This window comes from Mustela nigripes, chromosome 13 (genome assembly GCF_022355385.1).
Source record: "Mustela nigripes isolate SB6536 chromosome 13, MUSNIG.SB6536, whole genome shotgun sequence".
In the NCBI taxonomy this organism is placed as follows: Eukaryota; Metazoa; Chordata; class Mammalia; order Carnivora; family Mustelidae; genus Mustela; species Mustela nigripes.
Window position 1 is genome coordinate 137,432,854 of NC_081569.1, and position 18,453 is coordinate 137,451,306.

The 18,453-nt window shown below is 40.9% G+C and overlaps 1 protein-coding gene across 3 annotated transcripts in view; it reads left to right on the forward strand.

Annotated features, from left to right (window-relative positions):
• The first annotated feature begins 270 nt into the window (after nt 1-270).
• VRK1 (VRK serine/threonine kinase 1) overlaps nt 271-18,453 on the forward strand; it is a 74,980-nt gene continuing 56,797 nt past the window's right edge. For 2 of the 3 annotated variants that reach the window (XM_059373936.1, XM_059373932.1), the window contains exon 1: nt 271-368. The gene's annotated coding sequence lies outside the window, so the exon portion shown is untranslated. Of the gene's footprint in view, nt 369-715; nt 812-18,453 lie in introns of those variants that run through there. The other variant, XM_059373935.1, reaches the window with a different exon arrangement.

Genomic DNA, 18,453 nt, shown 5'->3' on the forward strand with positions numbered 1-18,453 from the left:
ATATCGATTCCAACAGCATTGGAGGGTACAGTATCTGATCAGGATTGACTCCCAAGCTGTAAACCACACTTCCCGGAATCCCAGGCGCGCGAAGGGACCCGGATCGCCTTGGGCCTGGGAAAGACTCCATTTCCCAGCATACAGTGGGAGCGCCGGCCCACAACTCCCGGCATGCATGAGGAGGGGGCACGGGCTGGCGCGGGCTCCGCCCCGCTCCGCGGCTGCCCCGCCTCTCCCGCTCGCCCTCAGCCAATGGGAAGGCTCTATACTGCAGGGTGTGACGGGGCCGACGCCGCCGTGGAGTTGCAAGTCGGCGAAAGCGGCGGGAAGTTCGTACAGTGCAGAAGGCGACGCATCTCCGGCCCGGGGTAGGGAGGCCGCGGGCGGCGGGGTCCGAGAGCGCGGGCGCCGAGCGGGGGCCGCGGAGGGGCGGCCGGAGGCTGGGCCGGCGCGGGGCGTCCGGGCGTCCGTGACCTCGGGCGGCGCCGCGCGGGCGTCCCTTCCTGCCGCTTCCCCTCAGGCCCAGCGGCGGCCCCGGCTTCGTGCACCCGCCAGGCTGCCCTCTCCCACTCCACCGCTCCGCGCCTGTTTGCTCGCTCTCGCGCGCTCAGACCCGCCTCGCGTCCTGGGCACTGGGGGCCCGGGGTCAGAGCCGGGGACCAGGGGCCGGCAAGGACCGAGGAGGTCCCGCTGGCATCGTGAAGTTCACATTCGGGAGGGGAAACACCGAATGGAAGCAAACGCTGCAGTTTGCAGACCCCGGAATCTCCTTTGAAACCAGGACAGGCCATTGGAGGCCAGAGTGGTGGGGGTGAGGAAGGGCAGCCCAGAGGAGCCGAGGTCTGACCGGAGAACCGAGGGCGGGGGAAGGAGCCTGTTCCCCTGAGGAGAGCGTTCCGGGCTCGGGACACTCAGGGTGGGGGACGGGCTCCTTAGCACCCAGTCAAGGTCCGGGGAGGCCGGGTAAGAGCTTGCCTGGGGGGCGTGGGGCCGGGCGCGGAGCTCGGTGGGTCGTTTACATTCTAAAGCATTTCGTGGGCCTCCTGCCCTGGCCGAGCCGGGGCAGCCTTCACTGAGGCGGTTGTATCCGAGGGCACCCCACAGTGTTTCCTACCGCCGAAATAGGGTTTTTGGTTGTAGCCTCAGAGCGCTTCGGTGCTGCAGTTAAATCCCCCGGACAGTGCCAGAGTCGTTGGGCTGAGAGGTAGAGAGAGGCAGACACTGGGTTCCTCTTGAGGCCATCCATTTTTTTAAACCTCTTTTTTTGTCAAGTCACTCATTTTTTGTCTTTCTTTGTATCGACTCTTCCTTTCCTCCCCCCAACTCCCTTTCTTGCAGCAACTTGGAAATAGCAGTTTTGCTGTTGGAGAGGCGGTTTTAGGGAGCTGTCGAACGGCCCTAATCCACCCACGCACCCACCCACCCATCCTCTCTCCCCGACTCCCCCTCCTTCCTTCCCTCCCTCCCCCCTCGTCCCTCCCTTCCTCCCCGAATTGCTCGTCTGTTGAGTCTGAACGCACAAGAGGGGGAAAAAAAGATGTCATGATTTATTTTTCAGAGTTCAGAATCAAGACACCTTTTTACCATATGCTGAGCATCTCTTTGGGGAGAATTTAATCTACAACGTTAAAGCAATTTCAGAGGAAAGCTAGGGTTCTTTATGTAATCATTTTATTTAGATTATGCTGTTCAAAATGGTGTGTAGTGATAGGAATTAAATTTCTGGGTAGATAAGGTTATGTTCATGCACCCATAGAAGGAATGCGACTTAAGTAGTCACCTAATAAGAGCTTTCTCTGCTGAAGCGATCCCAGATGGTTATTCTCTGTGCATCTCAAACATTGCTGATCCGGTTCTGTTTTAATACAGTAGAGCCACTTGAATTTAATAACAAAAAACTTGTGTGAAGTATCACTGGAAATGTCGTGCTAGTATCTGGTACAGATACCAGGTTCATAGTGTAGTGGCTTCTTGTTTAGTACTGCAGCAATTATGAGAGAGTATTTTTTTTTTTTTAAAGATTTTATTTATTTATTTGACAGAGAGAAATCACAAGTAGGCTGAGAGGCAGGCAGAGAGAGAGAGGGAAGCAGGCTCCCTGCTGAGCAGAGAGCCCGATGCGGGACTCGATCCCAGGACCCCGGGATCATGACCTGAGCCGAAGGCAGCGGCTTAACCACTGAGCCACCCAGGCGCCCCTGAGAGAGTATTTGTTAAACAAATGGGATAATGGAGTAACGTGTGGAGCATAGAACCTGGCATAGAATAAGTTACTAAGTGCCCAGGAAATGGTTCTGTGGAAAGCTTAGGCTACGTTCTATTCCAGGAAGCAAGTGTATAAATAAAACCAGCAGTACATTCCAAATGTTGACAGACCCTAACATTTCTTAAATAGGCCACTTTTTTTTTGGGTATTTGAGAACTAATATGAAATAATGAATATATAAGTGAATGCCTAAATGTCTAGAAAAGAAAAAATAAACGATTTTTATTTTGACAACTGTGTATTTTGCCTTAAAGTCATCGTAGTAACAGTGTACTATGAATAGAATTTTGAATTGAACAGTACAATTTTGAAAGGATTTTTGATTTGAAAAATAAACCTTACTGGAAGCTTTAAATTTACCTTATATCAAATGAAGGGTGATTCCTGAATTTATGCAAATGTGCAAATGCTGATAACACCATATATCCGGCAGTGAACCTAATGGGAGTTAGGTGTGGGTGAGGCTTTCATGCAAATTGGTCTTCTTGGGTTATGAGAGTGGATTGATAACTGAATAGGACTGGAGGGTAGTTTTTGGAGTTGTAGGGTATTTTCCACACTTGCCGAGGTTATTTTTCAGAGTGAGCGGAAGTGGACTCATCAATTCACCTGACATCCCGTACCTGCTCACTGTATGTCGAGAACGGGGCTAGGAACAGCCTGTTCTTGTCATTGGAGAGTTGTGTTTAAACACTTTATGTTTGTTTAAGTTAATAGAGGTCATTTTTTCATTTCAGTTGTCTAGCATCCAGCACACAAGAAGTTATATGTTTAGGACATATTTTAAAAACTACATTCTTATTGATAAATTTAGAAAATATGCAATTTTTAATAAGGATATAATTTTAGTTTAGAAAGTGGCAATCTTGACAAAGCACTTAGCTAGGATGTGTTTGTAATCTAGAATACGTTTGTCCCTTTGACTGAAACGCCTGTGAATATGTTCTTACTTGGCACTGTAAATATGAGAAGAAGGCCAGACCCTTTAATTTTTTCCCAGCTTGGTTCCTGAATGCTGTTTACCTAGCATTGAGCTTGCTGTTTTGAAGTAATTTCATTCACTTTCCCAATTCCTTCTGCCCCACCTCTCCCAGTGTCGTCTTTCATCTCCGCACTCAAACCAAGCACAGTCCACTACAATTCTTTTTTTTTTTTTTTTAAAGATTATTTATTTATTTACTTGTCAGGGAGAGAGAGAGAGAGAGAGAGAGAGAGCGAGCGTGTGCCAGTGAGAGAGGAGACACAAGCAGAGGGAGTAGGAGAGGGAGAAGCAGGCTTCCCGCCAAGCAGGAGTCCAGTGCAGTGCTTGATATGGGACTAGATGTGGACTTGATCCCAGGACTCTGGGAGCATGACCTGAGCCAAAGGCGGATGCTTAATGACTGAGCCTCCCAGGTGCTCTAGGACTTACTACCCTTCCTTCAAAAAGGAACGCTCTCTAGAGAGCCTAGAGAGGATGAGATGTGTCCTTCCCTCCCAGTAGGAGTTAGAGTTTTAATATTCATCAGTAAATACTAATGACAGAAAAACTACTTAATAGTAGCATTCTCCAGTAAATTTATTAAGACATTTGTTAGCCACAGCATCTTTCTCAACTTGGGAAAATACAGTGTGAATCATATTGTTTCTTTAGTCTTCATGTAGATACATGGATTTTGATGATTCTTTGCAATAATTCCTGTCTCTCCATGGGTTTCTGGCCTATTGGATGGGAACCAGTACTCTAGGATTAAATTAAGATTGACACTGTTCACACTGGCTGATATTTAGGAGGAATATTAAACATACGCACATACCAAGATATTAACCAATAAAGCCATATACATTAAATGCGATGATGTCGTAGGTGGAGTCATATAATTAAATTGCAGGGTTCTTAGGTGGGAGGTTTAGGAGTGTTCCAACCTCTACCTTTTAAAGAGATAATACACTTTATTGGAAAGGCACATTTGTCTTAGGACCTCACTATCTAGTTGGTCCCACAAGGGACTGAAGAACTGGATAGTCATTAGGAATAAGGACAACAGTCCCCCCCCCCCCCCCCCCCCCCCCCCCCCCGCCCCATCTCCCACTCTTTCAGGGGAAGTTAGAGTTCTTTCTGGGCACTTTTTTCATCTCTTTGCAGGCTGGCTGTCTTGCTGCTGTTTGCACGTGGATGTCTGCTCCGCAGCTAGCTCCTTGTTTTAAGAACCCAAAAGAGACTCCATTATCCATCTTTGTCAATTATATTTAAAATTTTAAAAAATCATGAATTTGGAAATTTTACAGCTAAGATAACTTTAGCTTTATTTCAGATTAATTGCTTTTTCTCAATTGTTTTACCAAGTAACAGCTGAACAAGTGCCATTGTTTGATGATACTATGTATAAATGCATTGTGAACACATTTCACAATACTAAGAGTTGGAAAGTGCTTTTAAACCTTCAGTCTTCAAAAGCTATGTCTGGAAGACATAGAAGCAAACTTGTACTGTTTCTGTTGGCAATCTCGCCTTTTTTTCACTCCTTATTGCAGCTTACTATATAATATGGCAACAGAGCTTGCTAGCAACAAAGGGATTTTATCTAACTATGAATTTTTTTGTGAGAGGTAGTAAGGAAAAGCCTTTTATTTGGGAATCAAGATAAAAGTTTTAAAAATTCATTTTTTACAAACTAAGCTCAGGTTAAGACACTTTAGAGGCTTAGTCTTCCTGGTTTTTCAGGAAAGTATTTTAGAAACTGTGACTTTGCAAATTTATGTTACCTTTCATGCTGCTGGTAGGAATGTAAAATGGTACAGCCGCTCTGGAAATGAGTTTGGCAGTTTCTTAAGAAGCTAAACATACACTTAACAATTGCATTCTTAAGTATTTATCCTAGAAAAATGAAAACTTTTTCACACAAAGACCTGTACATGAATGTTCATAGCAGGTTTTCAAATAATAGCCAGAACCCGAGAACAAGTCCACCTGTCCTTCAGTGGGTAAACGGTTCATTAAAATGTGGTCTAGCCATATAACGGAACACCCACTCATAATAAAAAAAGGAACAATATTGTCGACATGTGACAGTTTGGGTGGAGCTCAACGGGCATTGTACTACTGAGTGACAAAAGCCAATCTCAGGACTGCCTGGATGGCTCAATGGGTTGGGCCTCTGCCTGCAGCTCAGGTCATGATCTCGGAGTCCTGGGATCGAGTTCTGCATCGGGCTCTCTGCTCAGCAGGGAGCCTGCTTCCTCCTCTCTCTCTGCCTGCCTCTCTGCCTAGTTGTGATGTCTCTCTGTCAAATTAAAAAAAAAAAAAAATCTTAAAAAAAAAAAATCTTAAAAGAAAAAAAAAAAGCCAATCTCAGAAGGGTGTGTGACTGTATCATTTTGTTTATATAGTATTCTTTTAAAAATTTTTTTTAAAAAAGATTTTATTTATTTATTTGACAGAGATCACAAGCAGGCAGAGAGGCAGGCTGGGGGTGGGGGGAAGCAGACTCCCCACTGAGCAGAGAACCTGGTGTGGGGCTCGATCCCAGGACCCTGAGACCGTGACCTGAGCCAAAGGCAGAGGCTTAACCCACTGAGCCACCCAGGCACCACTGTTTATATAGTATTCTTGAAGTGATAAAATTGTAGAAATGGAGAACAAATCATTGTCTGTGGGGTCAAGGCTGGTGGGGTGGTGTGTTAACTCTGAAGAGGTGGCACAGAGGAGTTTCTATGTAGTAACAATTCTGTATCCTGATTGTTGTGATGGTTACAAAAGTCTTTACACATGATGAACTGTTCTAGGACTATATATACACTCAGAAAAAGAATGTGAAAACTGAAATTCAAATAAGTAGTTTAATCACTAATACTGTATCAATGTCAATTTTCTGGTTTTGCTAATAGTACTGTGTGTGTCCAGTGTATGGCTCAGTCACATTTCATTTAACTGTTAACCCACTGAAGGAGCTGTGGATTGTTTCTGGTTTTTCACAATTAAAGATAAAGCTGCTATGAGCACTTATAAGTTCAGGGTTTGGTCCGCACCCCCCCCCCCATTTATTTGAGTATAATTGACACAATGTTACATTAGTTTCAGGTGTACAAAAGTTGTTGGACATATTATGGATTCCACTGCCTGCACCACACATATAGCTACCATCTGTCAGGATGCATCGCTGTTACATTATTAACTATATTCCTTACAATGTGCCTTCCTGTGACTCATTCATTCCATAATTGGAAATGTGTATTCATGTACAGGTTTTAGTGTGAATTTAAGTTTTTATTCTTCTAGGATAAATGCCCGGGAGTGCGAGTGTTGGGTTGTGGGGTAAGTGAGTGTTTAACTTAAGAAACTGCCAAACGTCTCCACTATAGCTGTACCATTTTACAGTCCTATCATCACTCTATGAGAGATGCAGTTTTGTCACATTCTCGCCAGCATTTGGGGTTGGCAGTATTTTTTATGTTAGCCATGATGATAGGTGTGCAGAACTATCGCATCATGGCTTTAATTTGCATTTCCTAGTGGCTAATGATGTTGAACATCTAGCTTTTTTGGTGATTTGTCTGTTCGTATATTTTGCCCATTTTTTGTTTGGGTTGTTTGTTTTCTTACTGTTGATTTTATTTTATTTAATTAATTTATTTTTTAAAAAAGATTTTATTTGTTTGACATTACAGAGATCACAAGTAGGCAGAGAGGCAGTCAGAGAGAGAGGAGGAAACAGGCTCCCTGCTGAGCAGAGAGCCCGATGCGGGACTTGATCCCAGGACCCTGGGATCATGACCTGAGCCAAAGGCAGAGACTTAACCCACTGAGCCACCCAAGTGCCCCTTATTGTTGATTTTAGAGTGTCCTTTGTATATTGTATATTCTGAATACGAGTGCTTTGACAGATAAGTGATTTGTAAATCTACTCTCTCAGTCTGTGGCTTGTCTTTTCCTCTATTAATATTGTCTTTTGTAGTCCAAAAGATTTTAATTGATGAGTTCCAACTTATTGATATATGAATTGTGTTTTTGGCATCATGCATGTGTCAGAACTCTTTAATCCTAGGTCAGAGAGATACTTGGAATTTGATGTCTTACATTTAGATCTGTGATCCATTTTGTATTAATTTTTGCACAGAATAGGAGGTTTATGACTTTAGTCTTTGTTTTTCTTTTCCTTTTGCCTGTGGATGTCCAACTGTTCCCAAATCACGAGTTGAAAAGACTACACTTGCCCCATTGAATCATATTTTACCTTTATGAAAAAAAATCAGTTGGCCATACACAGTAAGCTTCATACCAAAATGAAGATAGGGAGTGTGCAGTGAAGTATGAAAATTGATACAGATTTATATAAGTATGGCATGGCTTGAGTCTTAAGTATGTACAGGTTTGAGAGGAGTGGGAAAACGCTCTGAGAATAGCATGAGCAAAGACAAGTCCTAGAAAACATAAGAACTGGCTGTTTTCGGGAGTAGGCAAGTGAAGGGGAGGAAGGAAATGGATAGTTTTTCAGGAATGTAACTGTTGGCTAGATTATAGTGTCGCTAACTGGTTTCATTTGATCCTGTGGGTTCTTGAGCAGGAAAATGGTACAGCAGAAATGGCATGCATAGAGGTTGTTGTAGACCCTATGTGGCGATAACAGGTTCACAAAGAACAGGGTATAACCATGGCCCTTGGCTTAGTGCTTTGTGTCACAGCTGTCTACTGGAAAGCTCGAAAAGTGGTGTAATGTCAGAGTATGAAGTCCCTGGAATTTTCTGGAAGAATCCTGGTAGATTTCAGACTTTTGCCACTGTCTTTGGCAAACAGAACTCTGCTGCACTTCCAAACTCTTTCAAATTAATGCTACTTTCGGTACATTTCAGTACACGTGGGAGGAAGAGTAGTTTCTATTGACTCATTGTTGACATGGTTGACATTTCTTATCAACCTGAGGGTCCTTGAGGTGAGCAACTGAAATGGTGAAAACAAAGAGTTATTAATAAGTTGGCCTAATGAGGAGAGCTAATGGCACTGCCTTTATTTCATCACGGCTGAGAGGAGACTTGGTTTATTTGGTCAGTGTGTCCTGCCGCTTGTATATGAAGAGCTCTACAGAGAATGAGGGCCAGCAGTCCTAAATTACTGAAGGCTAAACAAGGACACGTTTCAAATTGCAGCATCAGGATGAGTTATAGGTCAGAATCTGGAAGAATTTCCAGACGATTAAAAACATTAGATACTTCATAAAAGCGACCCGACAGCTCCTTAAGGTCAGAATAGGAACCTCCCTGTACTTCGGGGGCGTTTTCCTTGAGTCAGAGGATGTGACAGGGACAGGCCGTGAGTTCTCATTTGTTAATTTGTGACCCAGATTACTCAGTTTCTGTTTCTTAGCTCCCGTTTCCTTTCTTGATTTCTTTATCTAAACAAATTATAGCCCCCCACCCCCTGCCATTCATCTGATGGAATCTCTTTTGGTTTCTGCTTTCTTTCTTGCATTTAAAAGATTATCTTGGATATTGATTGGACTTCTGTCATTTAAAAAATAATCACCGAACAAATAAATCTTAATCTCAGGCAAATTGCCAAATATCAGTGCATTTCTGCTTTTTTTTACTTAGAACATGGAAAAGCATGTCATCCCATTTTCTAAAACAACGATGACTTCTTGAGCAAGAATTTACTGCCTAAAAGATCACTGTGACGTGTGTTAATGAACGATTGGCAGTGTGAAAAGCTTTGGTGCAACCGCTTGTCTTCAGAGTACCTTTCCTGTTTGATTTAATTTCTTTAGTCTGATTTTTTTCTACCAGTCTAGATCTTTTTCCCATTGATGTGTTGAAATTGACCAAGAATATTTCATTTGTGATTGCAGCCCTTCAGTATTGTCACGGAGGTTTTTTTTTTTTTTCCTCCTCCTTTTTCTGCAGAAGAGCAAGCTCTTACAGTGCTATGCAAGCTGCCCATTTAAAACTATCATTGCTTGGCACCTATGCCCTAGTGACAGTTTGACCAACATGTGAGCAGGCACACTGCCATCCTGACAGATGGGCGGGCGTATAGGCAGCCAAGAAAACATGTATCTGCATCTAGTGTATTTGTTAAGGGCAGGATTCCCAGTCGGGGATGTTCAAACGTCTGTCCATCCTGAGCTTTCACGCCTATGGATAAAGGGATGTCATCATTAATTTCAGCTTCTGACTGAGATTCCATGGGTATATAAGAGCTTCTTGGCTCTTACAGAAGTAGGCAATTGGGGACAATCAGGATAATTGTTCTCTCCTTCATCATAGGACTACTACAAATAATCCTTTCCTCTTTCTTCTGGCCAGCTAGGTTTGCAGTGAGTACAAACCTGTTCAGTCCCTATACTTCTAGAATATGTGCTATTTATTTATTTTCTAGAGAACAAAAGCTTTGAAAGTCATTTAATATTTGTGCTTTGGACAGCAAGGTATATGATTGAAGTCAGGTAGATCTGGGCTCAAATGTTAACCCTGTATGACATTAGGGCCACCTGATTTTACCATCAAATCAAGGTAAAATAATACCTGTTTCAGCCTGGCTGTGATCATGAACTGTGAGATGTGTAATTGAATTACTTGGTATACGGTCTGGCCCACAGTGTGTGTTCAGTCAGTGTTCATCATCACTACCATCATCGTTGCTTTAACATACCTGAGGGAATATTTCTCTGGAGAATTTTTTGGAAACAGGAAATCTTTTTTTCAGCTTATCTCCCACCATTTTTTAAAGTCATGTATTGGATATTAGTAGATTGGTCTATAATGGAATGCTTCCAATGACAGGGAACTCACTACCTCTAGAGCAGGTTATTCACCCACGGCATTAGTGACATTTTAGGTGGGTCATTCCTGGTTGGGGCAAGGGGTTCTTGGAATTGTAGGCTGTTTAGCAGCATCTCTTGCCATGGGGACAAAATCATCCCAGGTTGAGAATCCCTGCTCTAGAGACAGCCTATCCTGTTTTTGTTTTGTTTTTCTGAAGGTTTTATTTATTTATTTGAGAGAGAGCAAGAGAGAGGGAGAAAGTACAAGATGGGAATCAGAAGTACAAGATCAGAGGGAGAAGAAGACTCCCCCCGAGTGGGAGTGGGAGAAGCCAACGCAGGACTGAATCCCGCGACTCCTGGATCATGACCTGAGCCGAAGGCAGACACCCAACAGACTGAACCACGCAGGTGCCCCAAACTGCCCTGTTTTTAATCAAGTTAGCAAGCTTTTTCTTATATTGAGTGGAAGTCGTCTTTCTGATTTCTGCTACCCAATTCTGTCTTGTGGAGACACTAGAACAAGTGGTGTCTCTGTTCTGTGTAATGTCTTTTCAAATACTTGAAGATGGTCATCAGGTTTTCTCAGTCTTCTTGAGCTGAGACATCTCTAGCTCATTAGCTGTTCCTTACAAAGCATGTTTTTGTGTCATTTCACCCCATTGGTGGCTTTCCTTTGATTTAATTCCATTTTTAGACTCTAGTGCATAGGATTGAATGCAGTACTCTGGGGCTGGTTTGATCAGTAAAAATAGAGTCGTATCTCTTGTTTTGGATATAGCATTTCTATAAACTTGTATTACTGTGGGGAAGAATAATACCTTTCTTCTACATACTGTGTTCTTATTATCAGCTATATAATAGCTTTGATGACCACATCATCGAACTTGGGTGATGTTGAGTAGATAGATCTAAGCTGTATCTTTAGCCTTTTCTCAGGCATTAGTTTTGGGGTCCAACACGGGAGCTTATGTGTATCCTGTTAATTTTTTTTTTTCAATTGGATTTAGCTAACTACAGTATTAATTCTTGGTTGACTTGGAAGTTTTTTTTTAAAAGGAAGTAGGTGATGATGCCATCAACTAAGATTGAAAATACAGGAGCAGGGTCTTTGTGTTCGCATGTGTGTGCATTTGCGCATGGAGATTGAAAGGGGATTAAGATGGAAGCCTGGGGAACCCTGATACTAAGAGGCATCTGGGCGAAAGGAAGGAAAAAAGGCTAGCAAGGGAGAGGTGGGTAGAAGGTAGGATGAAAATGAGAGGAGTGTCTTGGAGGCTGGAGTGACTGTGTGAAGGACAGTGATAGATACTTGAATACAAAATGAATAGGAGTGGTCTGCTTTCTCTGCGCATTGGTATTTGCCCTGTCATTTAACTGTTCAGTTAATGGCATTACCTAGTCAGTTATAGCTGGAAAATTAGACTCATTCTTCATTTCTTCTTCACACTCTTGCATCTATTTGAGTTACTAAGTTCTACTGATTAAAAAGAAATTTTTTCCCCCTGAAGTATAATATACATACTGGAAAAAGCACACATATTAAGGACCTAGCTCAGTGACCTTTTTTTTTAAACAAAGTGAACATACTAAAATCACCACCACCCAGAGCAAGACGTGCACTCTTCTAGCACTCCTCATGCCCCCGTTGTGCCTCTTTCCAGTAATTGCTCCCACCCAAGTCAAAACCAGTAGTCTGACTTCTGTAACTATAGCTTAGTTTTGCCCGCTAAGGGAAATCTTACTGTATGTAGTCCTTTTTACCAAGCTTTTTTCATGCAGCGCCGTGTCTGAGGTTCATCTTTGCTCTGTGTAGTTTGTTGTTTTATAGCTCTGTTGTTCTGGTTATCTTTTACTGTACAATCATTAGTTTTGGTTTTTGATTACTGCATAATGCACCACTCCAAACTTAGTGGGGTGAAACAGCAGCCGTTGTGTTGGCTCATGGATTCTGTGGGCTAGGAATTCGGTGGGCCTAGCTTGTCCATGCGCTGCGGTAGAAGCGCATACACTATGTTAGAAGCTCCTTCACTGACATGCATGGTACCTTGGCTGAGGTGTCTCAAAGACGAGGTTCATGTGGGATTGTTGACCACAACAGCTGCACATAGAATTCTCCACCAGGCCTTGGGTTTTCACAGCATCTCGGCTGGGTTCCCAGAGGAAGCTTCCTGAAAGTGACTTATCCTTGAAAATCATACAGTGTCACTCTGCTGTACTATTGGTTGAATTAGATACAAGCCTGCCTGGATTCAAGAGGAGGGAACATAGACCTCGTGTCTTTCTGGGAGAGGTGTCTGAAATTGTGGCCATTTCTAAAAGTTATCACAAATTATATACTACAGTTTATCCACCGTTTTGCAGATGAATTTGAGTAATGACTACTTTGGAGCAGTTATGGATAATGCTGTCTTAATAATTCTTACTCATATCTTTGGGTTCACATATATATTCATTTTAGTTGGGTATGTGAGAGCAGAGTTATTGACCATAGTGTGTATGTATTTCAGCTTTGATGAATATATACTGCTGACAGTTTTCCAAGGCGGTTGTACCTATTTATATTCCTACTGATAATGTATGTGAGATCTAGTTGCTGTGCAGTCTTGCCTCTACTTGGTATTGTCATTTAAACATTTTAGAACTTTTTTGAACCGTTCCTTGGTTGTGTAGAAGATCTCAGTGTGATTTTAATTGGCATTTCCTTGATAGGCATTTTGCGTAATTTTCCTATACTTGTTACTCATTTGGTTATTCTGTGTTGCAGAGTGACTGTTCAAGTCTTTTGCCCATTTTAGATAAGTTGGGTTGTCATTTTCTTATTGAACTATTGGAGTTTGCATATGTTCTGCATATAAATTCTGTGCCGAATACATGAATTGTAAAAAATCTCTTCCCATCCTGTGGCTTGCCATGTCATTCTGGTAATATGTCTTTTGATGAACTAAAATTCTAAATTTTAATCAGTTCCATCTTACCAGTCTTTTTTTTGTGGTTTGTGCTTTTTGTGACCTGTTTACTTTTGCCACCCAACAGTCGTGAAGATTTTTTTTTTTTAAAGATTTTATTTATTTATTTGACAGAGACAAAGTGAGAGAGGGTACACAAGCTGGGGAATGGGAGAGGGAGAAGCAGGCTTCCTGCCGAGCAGGGAGCCCGATGGGGGGCTCGATCCCAGGACCCCAGGATCATCACCTTAGCCAAAGGCAGAGGCTTAACGACCAAGCCACCCAGGGGCTCCGAAGATTTTTTTTTTTATGTTATCCTCTACTGGCTTTATTATTTTACCTTTCATATTTAGATCTGAGTCTCCAGGAATTGATTTTTGTGTGTTATGAATTAGGGAGGTCAGGATCCTCTACCCTCCTCCCCCTGTATATTTAACCATACAAGTAGTAGCCAGTAGCATTGGGTCAGGTGGACACAGCTGGGAATTAGGGTTTCTATATTGCTAGCCTTAACCTACCTTTCATACACCTTCTGAACTCTGGCTTATTATTAAACCCTTCTGGCCTTAGCTTCATCTGTAAAAGGAAGGATTTGAAAGAAACGTGTTCTGATTTTTGTTCTGACTCTGGTTTATTAGATCATTCTGTGTAGTTCTACAGTTTTATTTAGGCTTGTTAGACTCTTAGATCTGAATTCTATCTGATGTGTTCCTGGTAACTCCCAGCTTTCTGCTATTGCCAGTAGTGATGAGTATGCCATTTAGAGCTTCATCTAAGCTACCGATGAAACACAGATTTTTGATCATGTTGGCAAGTCACTGCCCAGACATGGTCTTCTGATCTTCTTGGTATTTTTTGTCCCTTGCCAGGAACTCATTATTCTGTTTTAGTAAGCCATGGTTCAGGACACGAGTTCAATTTTTGAAAGCCTTTTGCATATACTATTCCTTATGCTTGTCCCTTACTTCGGTTTCTACTTGAACTTCTAAGAGTCACAGATATGGTGTAGAGTTTCATGAATCATCAGAAGTCATTTGTGACTGGTGAGTTCTAATCTCAACAGTCTCCCTTCCGAACATCTTGCATATGTGCTTCTGGAAAGTGGTGTGCCTTTGAATGTCAGGTTTACGCACTGTAATTGTGTCCTAAGTAGAGTAGTCAAGAACCACCTGGATGACAGAACAGGAAATCTGTCATTTGCTGATTCCTTTGTGTTCTTAGGGCCCTGCTTTGGGGTAACTTCTACCCTTCTTTCAGGAGGTCAAGTTCTGTTTCTACAAAACAGTATAACTCCAGTATAGATATATTGTTCCTTCCTTCATTATCCTTGATACTGCATTTTTCTTCTCATTAACTTCTTTAAACACCTTTACTGAGATGTAGTTCACATAACCTATGATTCCCTCATTTAAGGAGTATTGTTCAGTGGTTTTTAGCATCTCCCCAGGACTGCAACTATCGTCATAATCTAATTGTACAATATTTTCATCAACCTTTAAAGAAACCTCCTACCCATTAGCAGTCACTCCATTCTCTCCTCGCTCCCCACAGCCCTAGGAAACTGTTAGTCTGCTTTTGTCTCTGTAATGCCTATTTTGGAAATCTTGCATAATTGGAGTTGTAAAATACGGGGTCTTTTGTAACTGGCTTCTTTGACTTCATATAATGTTTTCAAGGCGCATCCATGTTGTAGCAGGTGTCCGTCTTCATTTTTTATTGCTGGGCAGTAGCCCATTGTATGGGTGGAGCACGTTGGTTTATTCATTCATCCACCCAAGGACATCGGAGTTGTTTCCGAGTTTTGACTATTATGGATAATACTGTTATGAAGACTTATGTACAGTTTTTTTGTGGATGTATGTTTTTATTTCCTTTAAGTTATGTGCCTACCAGTAGACATGTAGTGTCATGAGATAACTCTGTGTTTAACATCTTCAGAAGAACTGCTGGAAGAACTGCCGGATTGTTTTCCAAAGTCAGCTGCACCATTATACACTTTCAGTAGCACTGTAGGTGGGTTCAGATATCTCCATATCCTCACCAGTGCTTGTTATATTGTCTCTTTTTGTTAGAATCTTTGTGAATATGAAGTGGTATCTCATTGTAGTTTGGTTTTCATTTCCCTAATGACTACCATTGTCCAGCCCCTTTTTGTGTGCTCTTGGCCATTTGAACATCTGTTTTGGAGAAATGTCTGTTTAAATCCTTTGCCCATTTTTAAATTGGGTTGTCTTTTTATTATTGAGTTTGTTAGCCTTTTAACATTTAGTTTGATTTACTTGCAACTAGAAATATTCTTTTGCCTTGGTTTTCTTTCCTTTGTTTTTCTTTCATTTTGTTAAGGGACCATTCATTCTTTTTGTAGTAAGGGGAGAGCGTTAAGAAGGTTTTCAGGCCTTTTGCATTCTCTTGGCAGCAGCTTCCCTTGGCAACCTACAGAATTGTGGAATACCTTAGACTGGAAAATGTACATCTCCTGATTATTGGAATAGATCCTTTATAGTTCATACTGGTTCTAAAATGAACCATGCTTCTTTCTGTACAAATCAGTAGGTACAACTCCTGGCTTAGATTTTAATCCAAGTAATTTTATAGGTGAGGAAAAAAGACCTGGAGAAGTTGGATCATGTCTAGGTTCACAGCAGATAGACCTGGAGCATAGCTTTAATTCATTCCGTTCTTAAGAAAAATCTGTTGGTTTCTCACAAGGTGACACTTCATGTTAGACTTGGGATACCAGGGCTAGGGTCTTTAATTTCCAGATTCTCACAAAAAATGTCAAAAGAGCGTGACATATATGCAATTAATGGTAATATAGTATCATAGTGCTGTGAGATGTGGGGTTAGTGCTCTTAACACCACTCAGTGCTGAAATTTGCATTTTACTTTCCTTTGCATGTAGGTAAAATTAGATTTTTGAATTGTTGATTTTGTCTGGACCACCTAGTAAAGAATGGTAACAAGAGTGGCCGTCATTCAGATGCTGAGTTTGCGGGAGAAATGGACTTTAGAATGTTTTGGGTTTTACACTGGAACCTGAAGATAGTCTCATCAAGTACAGTGTTTCTATACATATACCATTAACTGTTTTTTTCAAATACTCTGCAGTGGTTTATAACATTTTTTACCCCCTGAGTTTATGTCAATATTTTATGTTAAAAACAACAACTAAAAACTTCTTTTTGAAGATCTTTACATCAGTGATTTATTTCATTACTACTTTTGTTCTTTTGATCTTTGGAAGTCATTCTTTTTATTCAGAGTTGGGCTGGGTATTTATAGTAACGTGAATATATTTCTGTTTAATTTTTTATATTGTTTTGATGGTGTTTGTAATAGTATTCGGTTGTAATATTAAAGCAAATATTTTACTACCTTAAGACTTTTTGTTTTGCAAATGATTTATTCCGTGGTATGTGCTCTCTTTTAATGCTTGTGTTAAGTAACTAAAAGGCATTTTTGCAAAAATTTTATTTTTCATACACGTGTTTTGAATCTCGGTTGGCCCTCTTAACTTATTGGTTGAAAAGCCATGGACAAATTATTTAACTTTTCTTATTCCCAGTTTTGTTATATGCAGTCAAGATAATGCCACCTTTGTTTTGTGGTTTTTTAAGAGTCAGAGATCATGCATTTAAATTAGCCAACACAGAGCCTGCCATATAGGTGCTTAATATTGAGGGAAGCTGTTGTTACATGTTAGTTCATTCATATGTAGGAACTGTAATTAATGGTTAATTCTTTCTCGTATAGATTCAGTCATCTATATTTTTACTCATTTAGGATTACTTGGGCAAAAGTAAATGATCATATTAATGTAATAACTTCATGTCCGTATTCACTTTCAGTCAGTAGTCTTTCAGATTGTGTTGCTCTTTAAAGACTGACTTAGGCTTTACCTCAAAACCATAAGGTATTGTCTTGTCTGCTAATTTAGGCACTGAGAGTTGTTTCTCTACATAGTCGATTGCTCTGTTTTTAATTTGAAGCCGTGGCTGGGCTGACTTAGGCAGATCTGAGTACAGGCAGATTCCAAAGTAACAACACTAGAGAGAGCTACTTGGTATTTTATGTAATACAAGTTCTTTCATTATTCATGAAGAATGCTTTAAAAATATTTTAATTGAAAAATAAATGCAGAGAATGAGAAATTTAGACAATATAGGAGGATAAAGAATGGAAATTAAACCTACCATGAAAACATCTTTCCCTTATTGATTATATAGGGTACCAGTAATATGCTGTCCCCAAGCATGGTGCGTTGTTGCACAATCCTGGGAGTGCTGGTCATATATATTCAAGCATATGCAGCATACATTTTTCACTTAACTGTATCTTGGAGGCTGTTCCATACTGATGTATATAGGTTTACCTCATTTTTTAAGTTGCATGTTCATTCTGTGGATATGACATCATTCACTTAATAAGTTCCCTTCTGATGTAAATTAAGGATGTTTCTAGTCTTTTGTTATATTATGCTGCAGTGAATATCCATGTACATGTTAACCTTAAAATAACATTTATTTTACTAGCAGAAATGGATTCTTTCAGAAATAATTGTAATTCAGGACTAGCAAACTATGGCAAAACCAGAGGGTAGTTCCACAAAGGAGAGGAACATTATTTTACGGAGAAGAAAGAGGAAGCTGGCAGAGGTTGTTCTGAATGAAAGTCTGCTGGAGAGAAGCAAGGATTCTGGGTGCTGAGGTTCCTCATTGGCTGAACTGGGCTGGTGACTATTTCTTGTGGGAGATATAATGTACGTCTATTCCTGTGGGGTCTGTAATTGATGGTTTTTTCTGTTGACCATTCTTTTGTTGGGTCTGTCATGGACAATTCTTCTAGTAATTGGTGTTGAGTGGTATGGCTCCCCTTCTAACCCCCTGACTCCACTTCAGTGAGATTTCCCTTCACTAATTTTCACACACATTTGACAGGATGTGAGTGTACCTATAGGACGAATTGCTAGAAGTGGACTGAGCCATAGGGCTGTGTATGTAACATTTTGGTAGCTAATGCTGTAAAGGGATGGGCCTCATACTTCTTGTCAACCCAGTGTATTTTCTAACTCTTTGAATCTGGCTAATCTGATAGCTTAACAATGTGATTTTAGTGCTAAATTAAGTCTTACTGTAATTTTATTTTGCATTTTATTAATGAATGATGCTGAGCCTATTTGCTATTGATCTTTAGGATATAGTGTTAGTAAAAGAAATCATGATGGCAGACAAGGTATATAATATTTTGTCTGTTAACCTAAGACACAGGTGATACAGATAACTGTATTTTACTTGCTGCTTAAAAAGAAAAAATGAAGGATAAACTAAAAACTAATAAAAACAGTTACGTGGAGGGAAAGGACAGGAAGGCTGGGGAATGGAAGAAGATTTCTGAACACACCTTGTGTTGTTTTAGTTTTGGAAATGTAAATGTTTTACAAAATAACAAAAATTTGAAAGGAAGAAATGTGTATCAGTTAAGTATTTAGGTTAATGTTTGGAAT